This window comes from Balaenoptera ricei, chromosome 10 (genome assembly GCF_028023285.1).
Source record: "Balaenoptera ricei isolate mBalRic1 chromosome 10, mBalRic1.hap2, whole genome shotgun sequence".
Taxonomy (NCBI): Eukaryota; Metazoa; Chordata; class Mammalia; order Artiodactyla; family Balaenopteridae; genus Balaenoptera; species Balaenoptera ricei.
The window spans coordinates 33680565-33697322 of NC_082648.1; the positions used below are offsets into that span (position 1 = coordinate 33680565).

General features: G+C 33.0%; 1 protein-coding gene across 3 annotated transcripts in view; it reads left to right on the forward strand.

Annotated features, from left to right (window-relative positions):
* Nucleotides 1-16758, forward strand: part of CNTN1 (contactin 1) — a 369710-nt gene that overhangs the window by 33123 nt on the left and 319829 nt on the right. Inside the window, exon 1 of one of the 3 annotated variants that reach the window (XM_059934554.1) lies at nucleotides 13850-13902. The exons of the other annotated variants lie outside the window; for them this stretch is intronic. The gene's annotated coding sequence lies outside the window, so the exon portion shown is untranslated. Of the gene's footprint in view, nucleotides 1-13849; nucleotides 13903-16758 lie in introns of those variants that run through there. 3 annotated transcript variants of the gene reach the window in all.

Consider the following 16758-nt stretch of genomic DNA (forward strand, 5'->3'; position numbering starts at 1 on the left):
GGACTGAAAATAAGTGAACTAAGTATTAAGCTAAGCAAGAAAAAAAGTAAGAAAATATGCTTAAGGAAAATAAAGAAGAAAATCATCAAATGCAAAAGCTGACATTTACAAATTTGAAAAAAGAAAAGGGGGAAGGGGAAATACCATTGTAAACTTAATCCAATATTTGTTCTTTACAAGGTCAGTAAAATAGACCAACCCTTGGGCAAGACTTATAGGGAAACAAGGGAGAAAGGCACTATATTATGTTAGGAATGACGTAGGGGATATAACAACATATTTTGGGTGATTTTTCCCCTTAATAAAGAAAATACTATGACAATTATATGTTAAGAAAAGGCAAAAATATGGATGAAGTGAAAGTTTTTTTTAGTAAAAGACAAATGACCAAAATTGATCCCATAGATAATAGAATAGCATGGGGAAAATGGTGAAAGCAGTAACTTAGTTTCAAAACAACATAAGTCAGATGGAAATGGAACCAACAATAGAGCAAAGTATTCTCAGCACAATTTAAAAGTAAATTTAAAGATTAAAAATAAAGTACATATCCTCTAGATTAGATATTTTGCTTACAGATGTTTTTCTTGGGGGAAGAATGAGAGGTGTATATATAACTTTATGTGACTAGATATGCAGTGTAGTGCCATTCATTAGCACTATATATTATAGAAAAATATGAGAAATTATTTAAATACACAAATGTAGAGGATCATGGTTCATACATGCAGTCAAATAGATTAGATTGAATTGTATGACATTGCTGCTATCGACCATTTCTAATTTATTATATAAAACCAATGATTTCATATGCTCCAAACTTATAAATACACACACTTATATACCCCAATATTTTAACTGTGGTTATCTCTGAGTGGGGGGATTATTAGTGATTTTAATTGTCTAATTAATTCTAATAAATGAACAAAATGAGCACATAACTTGCATGTATTACTTTGTAATGTTCCACTAAACTATGCACTCTTGGGGAACAGGCATTTGGTTTTAGTAATCATTATATTCCTGGTGCAGGAGGAGCCCTGCAAATATTTGTTGAATCAATGACTGAAAAAATATTTATACTATAAAATAAAAGATTTTAAATTGCAAATGAGGAGAGCTAGAGAAATTGCTCCTTAAATTATTTGCCTCACCATGTGAAAGGGTTAAAGCAATTTTAAGCCTATCATGGCTCAATTTAGGCAATTATTTTTCCTTAATGTATTCTATATGTTTAGTATCTGATAAGATGCTATTATGAGATGTTACATCGACTTTATGGTTCTCTTTGAAAACATCCAATTAAGTTTCACAAATATAACTTGATGTGAGAAATAATGAAAACACCAATGATTAATGGAGAGATACAATCTCAAGAGAAAAATGTCTGCCCAACAGTTCAGAATAGAATGGTAACATAGTATTTGAATCTATAATCATAGTGGTATATGAAATTGTATCAGATACATTTTACTGATTCATTATTCAAATTCTCAAATTTCAAAAATTGTGTCCTGGAAGGTATACCACAGCTTTGTAGACCATGCTCATGGCCTGCCAGGAAAACTGCATTTCAGCACTACAGTTATTTTCTCTAATGTAAAGAGTGGCACAAGAAACCACTGACTGTGATGGTCTTTAGTGCAAAACAAGGTTGAAATCCACATTCGCTCAGAAATCCTATTAGTGCCTCTGCTGAAGAAAAGGCAGAAAAAAGCATTGAGGTGTTAATGATTTGCCTGCAGATTTTTTTCTGTCCATGTGTTTGGATAAGCTGACAGGAGTTATTTACATAAAATTCGTTTCTTTCAAATAATTTCACTGATGTAAAACTTCCAATCCAGTAGCATTCTTTGATAATTCTTTTAAATATCAAAACACTAATTTTTGCTTACATAATATTAATAAATGATGCAGGCATTTTGAATCATTCTCTGGCCTTACTCATAGAGTTGGTATATACTTTAATTAGATACAAAAAATACAACTGCTTTGTTATTTTTACTAGGAAACTTATTCTTTCCGTCATTGATGTGGTAACCTGCCGAAGAATTAGGAGTTTTTGCATTCTTTGCATTCTATTTATAAAAGAGATACAGTTCCTGGGTATGAACTTGGGCTCTGAGTGAAAATAGGTAGACCAGGAGAGGGTATTTATGAATATTTTAAGTAGATGCATTTATATTTTGTGGTTGATGTCATACTTGATTTGCAATTTTTGAAATATAAAATACAGTGTTCTTGGAATACAATGTTGTCCAGTAACAAAGAGCTTATAAACCCAAATGAGATTCCATTTATTTTCCAGTATTGTTTTTTTCTTGGTCATAAAAAAAAATAGCTTAAAATGAAGACTGAAATATACATTCAAAGTTTGGATTCCTTATATGCTATAAAAGTTAGATTTTTTTCCAGATATTAAAATATATTTAGTGGCAATATTTGGCAGCAAAACACAAGGCTCATATTTTCCTATCATGCTGTCATTTTCAAAAGTGTTCAGGTAAGGAGATCTTTTTCCCAAGAGGAAGAATTCCAAGAGATTTTTGTCACCATGAGACAAAGAAAGTCAACAAGCTTAAAAAGCAGCATGGAGGACTTAGATTGATTGTGAAGAAGTTTTTATTTCCAATAGTATTTTTTCAACATTAAACTAGGGAAAAAATTGCAGAATATTTCCAATTTGATAAAAAATTATATAATAAGTTTTAAAAATTATATTTAATAAGAATACATTTTTTTCTTTGTTCTGCCTTTTTACATTCACCCTTAGTACCACATAGCTCCATTTAATTTGGAAAGTTTGTACCTGAAAGAAAGAATACAATCTCTCAATTGATCTCTGTGTTTGTCAAGAGCACTGACGACTGATTTGATTGCAGCTCCAGCAGTTAAAGGAGTGTTCATTTCATGATCAAGTAGCTTGAAAACGCTTCCTTAAAATGAATGCTTCTTTTCTATTTGGTGATTCTTTTAGTGCACATCAGGGTCCTTCTTGACTGGGCTTTCCCTGAAACCATCCTTTTGACATTTCCATTAAACAATAAAAATTAGTGTTTACTGATTAACATCTCACTTTAAGAGCTCTGCTAAAAGTCATATTCATGAATCAAAGTCAGTGTGTACCACTTGTAATTAAATTGACAAAATTCAGCTTTCCAGGCTAATCTTCTTCTGGCCGCTTTATGTAATGGCTGTCAATTCAGATCTACAAAACAATTGCAGTCCACTAAAAGGGAGGGGGGAGGCATAAAAACTAGTGATTAGTCCGTGTTCTCTAGCTGGGAACATATTCTAATTAAAATTCTGAAGTGTAATGAGGAAACAGAAACATTCAAAAATGTTGACTTGAGATTCACATATTTATAATTATATAAACCAGCCTAAATAAGATCAAATTGACAGTAGGGGTTAAATGAGAGTCAATGTAATAAATATCCTAGGGCTTACCATGTGAATGTTTCTGAGCGAGATCCTGAAACAGTAGATCATCTATGGCACTACAGGGCTTTGTGGTTAAGAGTGCTGCCTCTGCAGTGAGACATGCTCAAATACTGGCCTTTTGCTAGTTGTATGATTTTGGAAGCATTATTCAACTTTATTCTGCCCATGTTTTCTCATGAAAAAGTTAGGAAAAAAATACACACCTTGCATGTTTATTTTGAGGGTTAAACCAAAAAATGACCTTAATTCACTGCCTGGCATTTAGTAGATGCTAAATAATTATCATGTATTATAACTCTTAACTATTATTATCACAATCTATTACTTAGAGAAAAGCCAAGTACACAAATTGTTAGAGTATAATATAATAATATAATAAGCATGTTAAGAAATATACAAACAAATTGCCCTTAGGCTTCAGAAATGGAGAACCAATGTTTTGGCTGGGAAATCTTGGAGGAGGAGAAGTTGATTTTGGAGATGTTCTTTAAAAAGATAGGTATAGTTTATCAAATAAGGTGAGGATATCTATTTTAGTTACAGAGTATGAGCAAAATCATGCAGCAGGAAAAGCCTGATGTATAATTGAGGAACAGTAAAGCATTCATTTTACTGGAGCATAAGATTTTGTAATAAAGCAAAAGAAGATTATTCTGCAAGGAAATGTTGGATAAATATTGTGAGTTGAATATATTTAGATCATCAATAGATTGTAGAAAGTTTCAAAGGATATTTTGATCATTTTTTGCAGGCCAAAATATTCCAATATCAGAGAGTCCAACAGAACCAAAGCAGACTGAGCCCTCCTATAAAATCTCAGTTAGCCTCTGTTTAATAATTAAAGCCATTTATAAACTTATAGAGATGAAAACTGCTAGGTTTTATGAAAGCCAATTTAGTACTGTTTTTTAGAAGCAGCAAGAATCTTAAAAATATATGGCAATATGCTTAAAAATGTACATTTGGTTCATACAAAGAAAGGACAGTTAAGTAGAATCTTTTAAATAATATTAAAGGCCTCTATCTTTGTTTGGCTAAGACACAGGTTTTGCTCCTGCAGAACGGCTACCTGTGGTGTTTGTCAGTTTACACAGTTTTTGGACTGACCCTTGAAGATTCTGATTCCATTTGTTTAGAATGCAACTCAAGGTACCAATAATTTTCAGACACAAGGAAATTTCAATTGTAAAAGAAAGATCAAAGACACTTTCCCTTTTTCTACTCTTAAATCATTAAAAGAATAACAAAAAAATATAAACCATGTTTTTAACAAAACTAGGAATATCTGTCGTTTTGAATCACAATTTAAGAAACAGCATTGTCAAATACAGTAAATATCAATCCAGGGTACGGGAAGATCCTGACAGAGGACATATGCAGTTATGTGTCTCAGACACAGCCAGCTAGATACAAACATTGTTCAGACAATTGGAGTATGATAAAGAGAAAAAGCAACAACCCTTGGTGTGAGCCAATGGAAACATGTTTAAACCATTTATATAAGTTTTGAAGACATTAAAAATGATACTGTAAAGTGTTTAAGATCACAAAATGTATAGCAGTAGAGTTTTTAAATCTTTAAGAATGATACAAAACAAATTCAGGCCATTTCTATATCTCAGAGGGTAAGGTTGTCAGATTTAGCAAATAAAAATACATTCAAATTGCATATCACATGAGATATATTAAAAATTGAGTCATTGTTTATCTGGATTTCAAGTTTAACAAAGAGTCCTGTATTTTATATGGCAACCCTACTTGGGAAGTGGTCTAGAGGGGTGTACAGAGGTTCCAATCATATCTGTGATGTTTGATTTCCTTAAGGAAAATCAGAAACAAATATAATCAAATGCTAGAATTTGATAGAGCTTGGTGTTTAGTACAGGCATATCTGTCTTGTAGTCCTATTTACTATTGTAAACATAATTTTAAATATAATGGGTGAACAGACTTCTTTGGTAGTAACAACACAAAGGAGAAGCTACCTTGGCATAAACTTATCAGTAATTGTCCAAGACCCATATGAAGAAAACATACTACACTACTGAGGGTTAGGAAGATAAGCATAGATAGAAAAACATGCTATATTTTGTTCTTGGATAGGAAAACTTATGATGTAAAAAAACCTGTGCTTTCTATGTGAATCAACAAATTTAATGAACTCCCCTACAAAAACTCAATATAAATTTTTTGTGAACTAGACAATATAAGAGATTCTAAACTTCATCAGAATAAATAAATTTGCAATAACTGCCAGATAAATCTGAGAATGATGAATAATAAAGGAGATAACCCAACCTTGTAATAAAATATAAATCTACTGTTGCTAAAATGAGGGCTATGCAGAAGTATCATAATTACATTTTTTAAAATAAATGTATTTATTTAATTTTGGCTGCATTTGGTCTTCGTTGCTGCGCGCGGGCGTTCTCTACATGCTGTGAGCGGGGGCTACTCTTCACTGCGGTGAGCGGGCTTCTCACTGCGGTGGCTTCTCTTGTTGCGGAGCACGGGTTCTAGGCATGCGGGCTTCAGTAGTTGTGGCACACGGGCTTAGTTGCTCCACGGCATGTGGGATCTTCCCAGACCAGGGCTTGAACCCGTGTCCCCTGCATTGGCAGGCGGCTTCTTAACCACTGTGCCACCGGGGAAGTCCCATAATTACATTTGAGTGAAATGGCCATAGAAATAAAATTGTGATAATCATTGCATAACATGGATTTACCCACAGTAAATATATATATGTATGTATATTTTACATTTTTTATTGAAGTATACTTGATTTACAATGTTGTGCCAGTCTCTTCTGTATAGCAAACTGACTCAGTTTTACACATACATACATTTTTTAAAATACTCTTTTCCATTATGGTTTATCCCAAGAGATTGGATATAGTTCCCTGTGCTATACAGTAGGACCTTGTTGTTCATAGTATATTTTTCAGTCTTTGCTATCTTTCTTATCTTTTTTTTTTTTTTTTTGGCTCCAGTTCAGTTCTTTGAGACTTCCCTGGTCGTCCAGTGGTTAAGACTTCGCCTTCCAATGCAGGGGGTGCAGGTTCCATCCCTGGTTGGGGAGCTAAGATCCCACATGCTTCGTGGCCAAAAGAACAAAACATAAAACAGTTCAGTTCTTTATCACCTTTCATCTGAAAATTGTAATAGCTCTTTAACTGCTCTTAGTACTGGCAGGTCTTTTATTCAGGTCTTTTCTTCCACGTCGGTCAAAATGATCTATCACAAACACACATAATGTGTTAACTTCCTTACGTAAAATAGTTTGAGGCTCTCCATTGCATCCTAGACAAATGTAATCATATTAGCATGGAATGAAGGACACTCTAGGACCCAGCCTTACCTATTTCTTCAGTCTTGTCTTTAGCACTCACATAACTCAGAAAGCTTTCCCCCATCTCCTTCCACATACCACACTATTTCTCACTGCCTGGAATTTCTTTTCAACTTGCTTCACCTGGCCAATTTTTTTCATCTAAAAAATTAACTCAGCTACTATACCTGCCCTCCTCAGTGGGTTGGACTAAATGTACCTTCTTTGGGTATCTCCCTGTAAATGTCTATTTTACAGCTCATTACTGAATCTTGGAATTTTTAAATTATATACCAGTCTTTTTTTATTACTCAATGTACTCCTCAAGACAAAATTTCATTTATCTTTTTACACTTACTTCCCAGCATACTGTATACATAACTTATGGTTAATAAATATTGAAGTGACTTGTTGAATGTCAGTTGAAGTCCTTTCGGTAAAATATATCACACATGTGCTCAGACAAGTGATATCTCAAACAAACAACCAAGCAGGCAAACAAACACACTAAAATTCCTGGAATAGGAAGGTGGATAGCAATATTTCTAGTTTTACTGGCTATATCCTTACATCTATTTGTTTATTTTACTTTAAATCAGCTTCAATAATTTTGATTTTGACTTCAATTAAACTTATACATGAAATAAATCAATCATAATCCGTATTTCTTCATTTTTCCAAATGTGGTCCCAAGAAAATCTCTAATGAACAAGGTTCCCTCTTTTTTTGGACCACCCGTCTTTCTTGTCTGTATACGCTCTGTAAAGTATCATATATTTTACCACAAAAAGATATGAGTGATGAACTGAAACAATGGCTTTATTTAGAAATAATCTGACCTTTTAGCTTTAATTAAAGGCTATTGACTAACCCCCTCAATAAGACTTTGAATTTGATCACTTTAATATACTTAGATTTCATTTTAAATGACATTTATTGATTACTTATTTGTACCAAACATAAATATCAACTGAATACTTGAAACAACCTGTGTGTTGCATACTATTTTTACTTTCCTGGTGAAGAAGTATGACATCGAGTGGTGAAGTAAATGTTCAGTGTAACAAATAGTAAATGTCAACTCTCAGAGAAGCAAAGTAGACTAATTCATTTTACTTCAGACTTATTTTTCTTGATCACAAGTATGATCCTGTTTTTACTTACCTTCTGTGATAGAGGTATATTAGAGTATAACTATTACTATATGAATTGAATTTTAATAGAAAAATTTTGAAAATTCTAGAAATAGATTCATAATATATTATCATTACTAATAAAATACATTTGAACTTGTTATTTTGGTTTTTTTAATTTGTTTTGAGAGGCAGAATTTCTTTTCTCTATTCATTCTAGGGGGAAAAAAATCTAGATTTCTAATCTTTCCAAAGTTTTATGTATACTCTCAAGAAATGAAGCAAAACTACTTCTACTTATAATAGGCCTTTCTCTCAAGTTGGACAAATTGGCCCAATAATATCACATTACAATGAAAGTTTGGCTTAAAATGTTTAAAATATAACCTGTGTAACCTAGCCACAGCTGGAGGGAGCCAATAATGTTCTCCTACTGTTTGATGACAAAAAGAACTTCAGGGAAGTTGCATTTATCCTGCTCTTTCACTATGCAGCAAGGTGACTGCCAAGCTGAGTTTCACAATAGTTTAAATGGTCTAAAACTAAAAACATTTGGTGGAGTGATATTTCACCATAGTAGCTCCATTGATCAATAGCTGAACCAAGAGTTTGCACAAAGAAGGAAAGAGGAAAATGCTTTGTCTTTGTTGCAGAGAATTCTATCCAAATTAACTTGCATTTGATTACTTAATACTTCAGAAATGACAAAATTTTCAGTGGAGTATAGTTTGTCTTTGCTGCTTTTCAACTCTCTGTCACTCTATATCTCATCCTCTTTCTTTCCTTTGCCTTATATCCCTAGAGACTTTTCAGGCTTTGCTACTAGTTCTAAGTCTCCTTGACCTTGAAGACTGTCTGATAAGAATTACCCTTTCCATAAATATCTGCTTTATAATATGCTGCTCTGATAATTTTCCGTGTCAATAGTTTATCAAATGTCTGTTATGCCAGAAATTGAGTTAAGTGTTAGCATGTGTTGGATATTCAACTAATATTATTGGAAGAGAAAATGATACAGTGATGAATAAGACCCAGTCCCTACTCTGGAGGAGACTATCGTTTAGTAAGAAAGTTATATTAGCCAATAATTAAATTCTGTTACCTTACAATAGATAATGTGTCAGATACAGTGTTATGGAAATGTGGTGAGCAGAAAAAATTATTCTGCAGGATGCTGACAGAGGGAAGGGAGGCTTCATTGAAGAAGCAACTTTGAGTCTTGTATTTTGCAGGCAGTGATTGAGACAGATGTTGAGGCATGCATAAACTAATGGGGTTGAGAAAGGACCCAACATGTCCTGAGTCTTTCTGTTCAGTTTGGCAGGAACACACGGGGTTGGGTAGGGAGTGTTAAGAGATAAGCTTGGACAATTACACTTGCTCTAGGCTTTCAAGAGGTTTCTTTGAAACATTAATGAGTTTGAATTGTTACCAAATGGGCAATGGGGGACAAAAAATATTTTAAAAAATAATTAGAAAGAGTGACATAGAGAAAGGGAGATAGTTGCAATAATTAAGAATGCCAGCTTTGCCTCTTACTAGCTATGTTAACAAATTACTTATCCTTTTTGTGTGTCAGTTTTGTCTATAAAATAGTGCTAATGTGTATGATTGGTGTAAAGATTAAGTGAGATAATAAAGACTAAGTATTTAGAATGAGTGTTTGGAAAAAAATTTAAAAAACACTGTAGATGAATGAATAAATGAAGTGAGAGTGGAGAAGATGCATCAAATTAAGGAACTTTCTAGAGTAAAAGAGCCTGTAATTGGTTACTGGTTGCTTCTGATAGGAGAGGTAGAGAAAGAAATGAAGTTACTTATTAAGGTTAGTAAGGTTTCCAGCTTGAGAAACAAGTATGGTCACATGAAAGCTTACAGGAGGCCAGGGATGATTGAAGGAATTACTGTTAACACTTTTGTACAAAATATTTTCAAGAAAAGTCTGGCACATTCAGTTCATCTTGAAATACAGAGGACTGGAACTTAGCATAGAGGTAGTCGTTGGGATAGAAAGACTTGGGAGTTAGTGAGAATGGAGGAAGATTGTTTAAGCCATTCAAAAATGAGTGCATGGAGTAAGAGATAGAAAGAACCACTAGGGTACTCCAGTTTTTAAGGTGGACAGGGGAGAAATTTCTAAAGATAGATTTATAGATATATTAGAAATGGAGGTATTCCAGTGCAAGGACACTTACATGGAAGCATAACACATATGCAACATTATATTTTTGAAAAATAAAATCACTTTTTAAATAGAACATTAGAGGGAATAACTTTTACAATCACAACCATGACTATCATTTTACAACTCTATTTTTAAACTTCTGTTCCCTAAACAAATGTTTCTTTACATATTTGTGATTGGATTATAATAATTTACAATCTGCTTCTTTCACTTAACATTTAATATGATCATCCCCCCCAAAAAAACTTAATATGATCCATATTGTCACATAATCATAATCAGCACATTTAGCAGCTATAATAGTCCATGTTGAATTGTACCATATTTATTTAACTATTTTTAATTGGGAGATATAATTTTATTTATTTATTTATTTTGTTCTGGCAAATATTTTCAGACCTAAAACTCCTTTCTAAATTTCTCATTTTTTCTTAGGTAGTTCTATTTATGAGACCAAACACTGATCATAAAATGTCTATTCAACAGAATTACTATTTACTTTTACAATAAACTACCACATAAAACTTTCCAACAATTACCATTTTCATACTTAATTATTATTGTCATCTTCAATCCCTTCATTTTTCAGTGGTTTTCATTCAAGATATGGGTACTGACATCAAATGCTCCATTTAAAAAAAAAAATCATATTTTGGCCAGTCTTACTATTACCAAATAGTATTTAATTGTTAAAACACTTCAAAATATTAAAAAATACTGCTTCACAACCTAAGTGTCCATCGACAGATAAATGGATAAAGAAGATGTGACACGTAAATACAATGGAATATTACTCAGCCATAAAAAGAAATGAAATTGAGTTATTTGTAGTGAGGTGGATGGACCTAGCGTTTGTCATACAGAGTGAAGTAAGTCAGAAAGAGAAAAACATATACAGAGTGCTAACACATATATATGGAATAATAAAAAAAAAAAGGTTCTAAAGAACCTAGGGCCAGGACAGGAATAAAGATGCAGACATAGAGAATGGACTTGAGGACACGGGGAAGGGGAAGGGTAAGCTGGGATGAAGTGAGAGATTGGCATGGACATATATACACTACCAAATGTAAAATAGATAGCTAGTGGGAAGCAGCTGCATAGCACAGGGAGATCAGCTCCAGGCTTTGTGAACACCTAGAGGGGTGGGATAGGGAGGGTGGGAGGGAGAGAGATGCAAGAGGGAAGAGATATGGGGATATATTTATATGTATAACTGATTCACTTTGTTATAAAGCAGAAACTAACACACCATTGTAAAACATTTATACTCCAATAAAGATGTTAAAAAAAAATACTGCTTCAAATAATCTTAGATATTTGTTTAAAAAACTTAATTCTTTATTCATTATTAAAGAACTAACTATATGAATCACAAATGTATATGAATATAGGATAAATAGGCATAATTGAGGAAATTAATTTGATAACATAGGTCAACATAAAAACCCATTCTGCCTCTATCATTTCGTTTCCCATTGAAAAAAGTCATATTTCCTTTGGTCTCACTTGTTGCATTTTTTACAAATGAAATAATCACCTACCACATTTCTATCTCATTTTTTCAAACCACTTGAATTTTGTATATATTGTAATAATATCCTGGGACCTCTTAATAGTATTGAGGATCTTTTAAATTGTTTCATTTCTTCATTTAAAATAATCATTAAATGATAACTATGTGCCCAGCTTTCACTCACTCACTCTTGTCTACTTTTTTAAACTTTTCAGTGTAAACTTTAGCATCAAATTTGAGTGGGGGGAAGGAAAAAAATAGCTCAGCAAAACAGTTTGCTGTTAGAAGATTTTGAAAATACTTTGGTGTGAATTATTTTGGTTTCCTTTGAAGTTTTAATACTGTTTGTGTTTTTACTGATTTGTGTTCCCCCCATTCTATATTATCACAAAGAGAAATTTGTTTGATGACACTACAAAAAAAAAGTTTAAAAGCCATTGTCTGGGTTTAGAAATATACACTTGACAGAAAGTTCCCTTGCAGGGTTTACAGGACCTGGAGTTAATTAATTCAATTCGTTTAGGATCTGCAGAGTCTTGTGGTTTAGTTAGATTTCAATGGGGTTGAAATTTTGTACAAAATATGGCTGATGACTTGCCAATAAAACCTCAACATAAAGTAAAATAGATTCTCATAACACACTGAATGAGAAACCAGATCTTTTATAAAACTGGTAGAGGGGTATTTTTATTTTATGTTCTATTTTCTGCTTCACTTTGGAAATTCTACTTGTTTGCACATAATTCAATTCTTAACATTCATTTTGCTTTAACCTGTCATTCTACTTAATTAAAAACAAAAACAAAAACAAACGTTTGAGCACCTATCATGTTCAAGCCACTCTACTGGATTCAAGAATATTAGAGCATTCAGACAACTCTGTTTCCTTAAGGAATTCATATTCTAGTTAAGGAAACAGACTATATGCTTTTTGGCAGAAGGATTAATTTACTAATTGAACAAATGTTTATTGAGCATTTCCAATATACTGAATTAGAGACACATTTGTAAAAAAGATGAGGAGTTGGGTGTTTGGTAGCATCAAAAAGTAATAAAAGTAAGTTCAGATAATGATAAATTCTAAGAAGACAAAAAAGCAGGGGAAGGGTAGAGAGTGGTTATGTGTGCATGAATATGTGTGTGTGTTTGTGTGTGTGTGTGTGTGTGTGTGTGTGTGTGTTTGGGTGTGTGTTGGTGAATATTTTACAAAAGATGGTCAGAGAAGGTCTCATGAGAGAAGTAGGCCAGGAAAAGATGTGGAGAAATTAAAGACAAAGAAGGATTACAGTGCAGGGGCCCATGAGCCTAGTGAGTAAGGGCAGAATGACAAATCCCAGAGCAGAAATGAGGAGGCAGTGTGGGTAGGTACAGAGTGATGTGTGATGCTTTTGTCTTTTCTTCTAAGTATAGGAACACACTAGAGGGTTTTCAGCAGGGTTGTGACCTGATATGATTGCATTTTTAAAATATCAGTTTGGCTGCTGTATGGAGAATGAATTGCAGAGGGCAAAAGCAGAACTAGTCTAGTCAGAAGGCTATTGCAGTAAAATAATAGCATAAACAACAATACAAATAAGTTATGAGAAAAAGTAAGTCATACTTAATGCCAATGGACTTAACTTTGATTTGTGTTAAAGAAATGTTCCTTAATAGGAGTCTGTGATACAAAGAAGGGCAAGTCCATCACAGGCAATGGAAAACTGTTTTGGTAAAAGAGGTCTGAGTTTACATTACCTCTTTCTGGGCAATGAGTAGTACTAGTTGAGTGAAATGGAGTATCTATGAAGAAGAATATTAGGCAATAAATCTGTGTAGCCAAGAGACCCGGATTGTGGAGAACATAAAATACAAGTTTAGGAATTAGTTCATTCTGTAGGCAGCAGAAATAACTGTAGATATCTGAAGAGGACAATGGAATGCACAGTTTGGTGCTTTAGACAAGTTGATCTAGCAGTGGTTTGTAGTATTTTTTGAGGTACTATATTGGATGCAAGAGGATCTACTAGGGAGAAAAGTATCCTGAGGATATGAGGTTAGCATCTGGGCAGAGGCCAGGTTTCACTGTTAGGTGAGAGACAATGGAAAGAAAGTATTAATGTAATGGGTTGAAGGAGAAGGAAGGATGAAAGGTAACTCCAAGTTTATATAGAATATACGTATCACCTTTAATTCTTCAACAAACTGATGACGTAGGTAATATTCTTATTTTACAGATGAAGAAACTGAGGTGCTCAAGGCATAATAGCTTGCCAAGTTCTCAGAGCTAATGAGTGTCAGATGGGATTTTTAAACCCAGGTAAATTATATAACACTGTGCCCAAAATGCTCTGAAATAATTTAACGTTTCTAAAGATTGATTGTGTATGCATATTGTATTGTGTTCTCAAGATATTTATTTTCATGGAATAGTCGTTATACTTGATAACTGCTGTGCTCATTTACAAATACTGTTGATGGTGTACTCCAGATATTTAAAGCAATCAAAACTGTGTTTAAATAGAAATTTGGCTTTTCTCATTGTTTTCATTTAATCACAAAAATAATATTAATGTATTGGTTTCTAATGTCTTATATATTATATGTTTTATTGCATCTGTTCCCTTACTGATTTAATCAACTATAACACTCTTATTGTAAACCAACACACAGATAAAAAAGTGGGATAAAGTCAAAGGAATCAAATTGAGGAAACAATTTAGTAGAAGAGAAAATGCTTTTACAATAAGTTTAAATAGTTTAAACTTATAACTTAAAATAGTTTAAAAATTATAGGTGCAATATGTGTTTTTAATCTATCTTTTCTTGCCAAGTTAATATTAAAATGTGTTAGACCTGAAAATAGATAGAACACCCCTTAGGTTCTTATACCTGGTCTTATACAATAGCATTCTTTGATATTAATGAACTATTTCAATTTAATTCTTTCAGTTATTATAGAAATGATGAACTTGGTGTTCTGACTTATTTGTTCTATCTAAAGAGCACTAATACTTTATTATCTCTCTGGAATTTGATTCCATTTTGTAAGAACAGTTCAGGGACTGAATTATGTACTAATTGTACAGAACTGACCCTTTCTAAATATTTAATGTAAATCACCATAAATTAATATTTATTGATTTCACACAGTGGACCAGGTATTGTAGCAAATTAGATCTACAGTATATTTAAAGTAGACAGCCTATATCTTCATTGTCCACCTTTCAATGATATTTTTGACTGAAAAATATTTCTTTTGATTGTTATGCTTAGTCTTATACATGTTTTTGCAAATAGTATTGTGAATTATGTAAATACTAATTGAGATAGCTTTCAAATGAAGGAAATAAGGCTTCTGTTGGGTGGCTATGAGCCAGAATATAAGTTCAGTTCAATAATTTTTTTCATTAATAACCTGGTAGGTGTGAGGTCCTGAGTGAGCACTGAACAAAAAGAATATCTATATAACAACAATAGTGATAGTTACACACATTAGTTCATTTAATGCTCCTAACAACCTTGGGAACCTGATCCTATTTATGATCACCCCATTTTCATGGATAATAAAAATGAGGTTCTAAGGTTAAATAACATGACCAAAAAAATGGGATGGCAGAGCCACAATTATAATCCAAGTATGTATGACCATGAGTGCTATAAAATGCTCTTAAGTACTATATTTTTAAAGCAATTAAAAGGTATGTCAATTGGCTAATGAAAATGATCGATAAAATAAGAATTTTCCTAAATTTTGATCAAGCCATGCAAGATATTATATTGATTGTTCCTTTTCCTTAGAATGTTACCATTGTTGTAGATTTATTTACTATATAATTTGGTCTATTCTTTGGAAAGATAATAGCGTGGAAAGTAGATTTAAAGGGAAAAAATTGATATAGAAATATATATTTGGTAGTCACATGATATAGTGCAGATAAAAATTAGGAGGGTCTGAGATAAATTCATTAATTAGTATACTGGTGTAAATAGTAAAAACAAGTAGTATAAACAATATTTAGTGAGTGCCTAGTATGGGCTGGAGACTGGTGTAAGCACAAAGTCCTCAATCTCATTGAGCTTACATTTCACAAAAAGTAAATGCATGTCAGGTGGTAATAGGTGCTGTGAAGAGCTGGGAGCATGCAGAAGAGGGGCTTTGGGGTTGGGGTGTTGGGGACAGGATTTTCACTATTTTTTATACTTGGTTAGGGAAGTCTTGAAACTGTCTTGAGATAGATGGAGTGATGTACTATGTCAAAGACTCCTACTACCTCCTATAAAATGAGAACAAAGGAATGACCATTAATTTGATGGTGTAGAAGTCTCCAGGGTCTTGAAAAAGCTATTGTATGGATTGGTAAGAAGATAAGCCTGATTGAATTGATTCAAGACGATATGAGAAGAGGAAGGGGAGATAGTATTAACAATTCTTTGAGTTTTGCTATAAAACAAAGCAGAGAAATGGAAGAGTAGTTGGATAGGAATGTGCATCAAGGAAGATTTGTTGTAATTTTTAAGATGAAAAATTTTCTTAAATCAGGTTGCGTGTTGTTGATGGGAATCATCCAGTAAAGAGGAAAAATCAAGGAGACAGGAGGTAGGGTGATATTCTGGAGTATTGTCTTTGAGTAGCTAAACAGGTATGGATGGCTTCCAAGTAGAGGAGGGATTAGCTTTAGGTAGAAGTAGGGCAGCTCATGCAAATTAACCAAAGAAAATATGTAATATATGGATACAGATGAAAGTAAGTGGGTGGATGTGGTACTAGCAACATTTAGAAGTTCTCTCTTGATTGCATTTTTTTAAAGAAATAGAAATCATAGATAGCTGAGAATCAAAAATAGAGAAAAATTCTAAAGAGGGGATAGAAGTGAGAAAAGTCAAGAGAACTCAGTTTGGTGAAAGAGAATTATACAGAAAAAAATGTATTTTGAGGATGTTATGTTTAAGGTCCTGTGGGTCATTCAAGAAGAGAGGATATGCAATCCTTTTGCTTAGTCAGGAGATGAAGACTAGAAACAGATATGGGTACTAGTGGCATAGTTATAGTAATTTAAACCATGATGTAAAAGATATGGCCAGAGAGAATGAGCAAAGTGAAGAGAGGAAGCCAAGGTCATAATTAAAGTATTTCATCATTTGTTTAGGTAAGGGAAGAGTGCCAGCAAAGGAG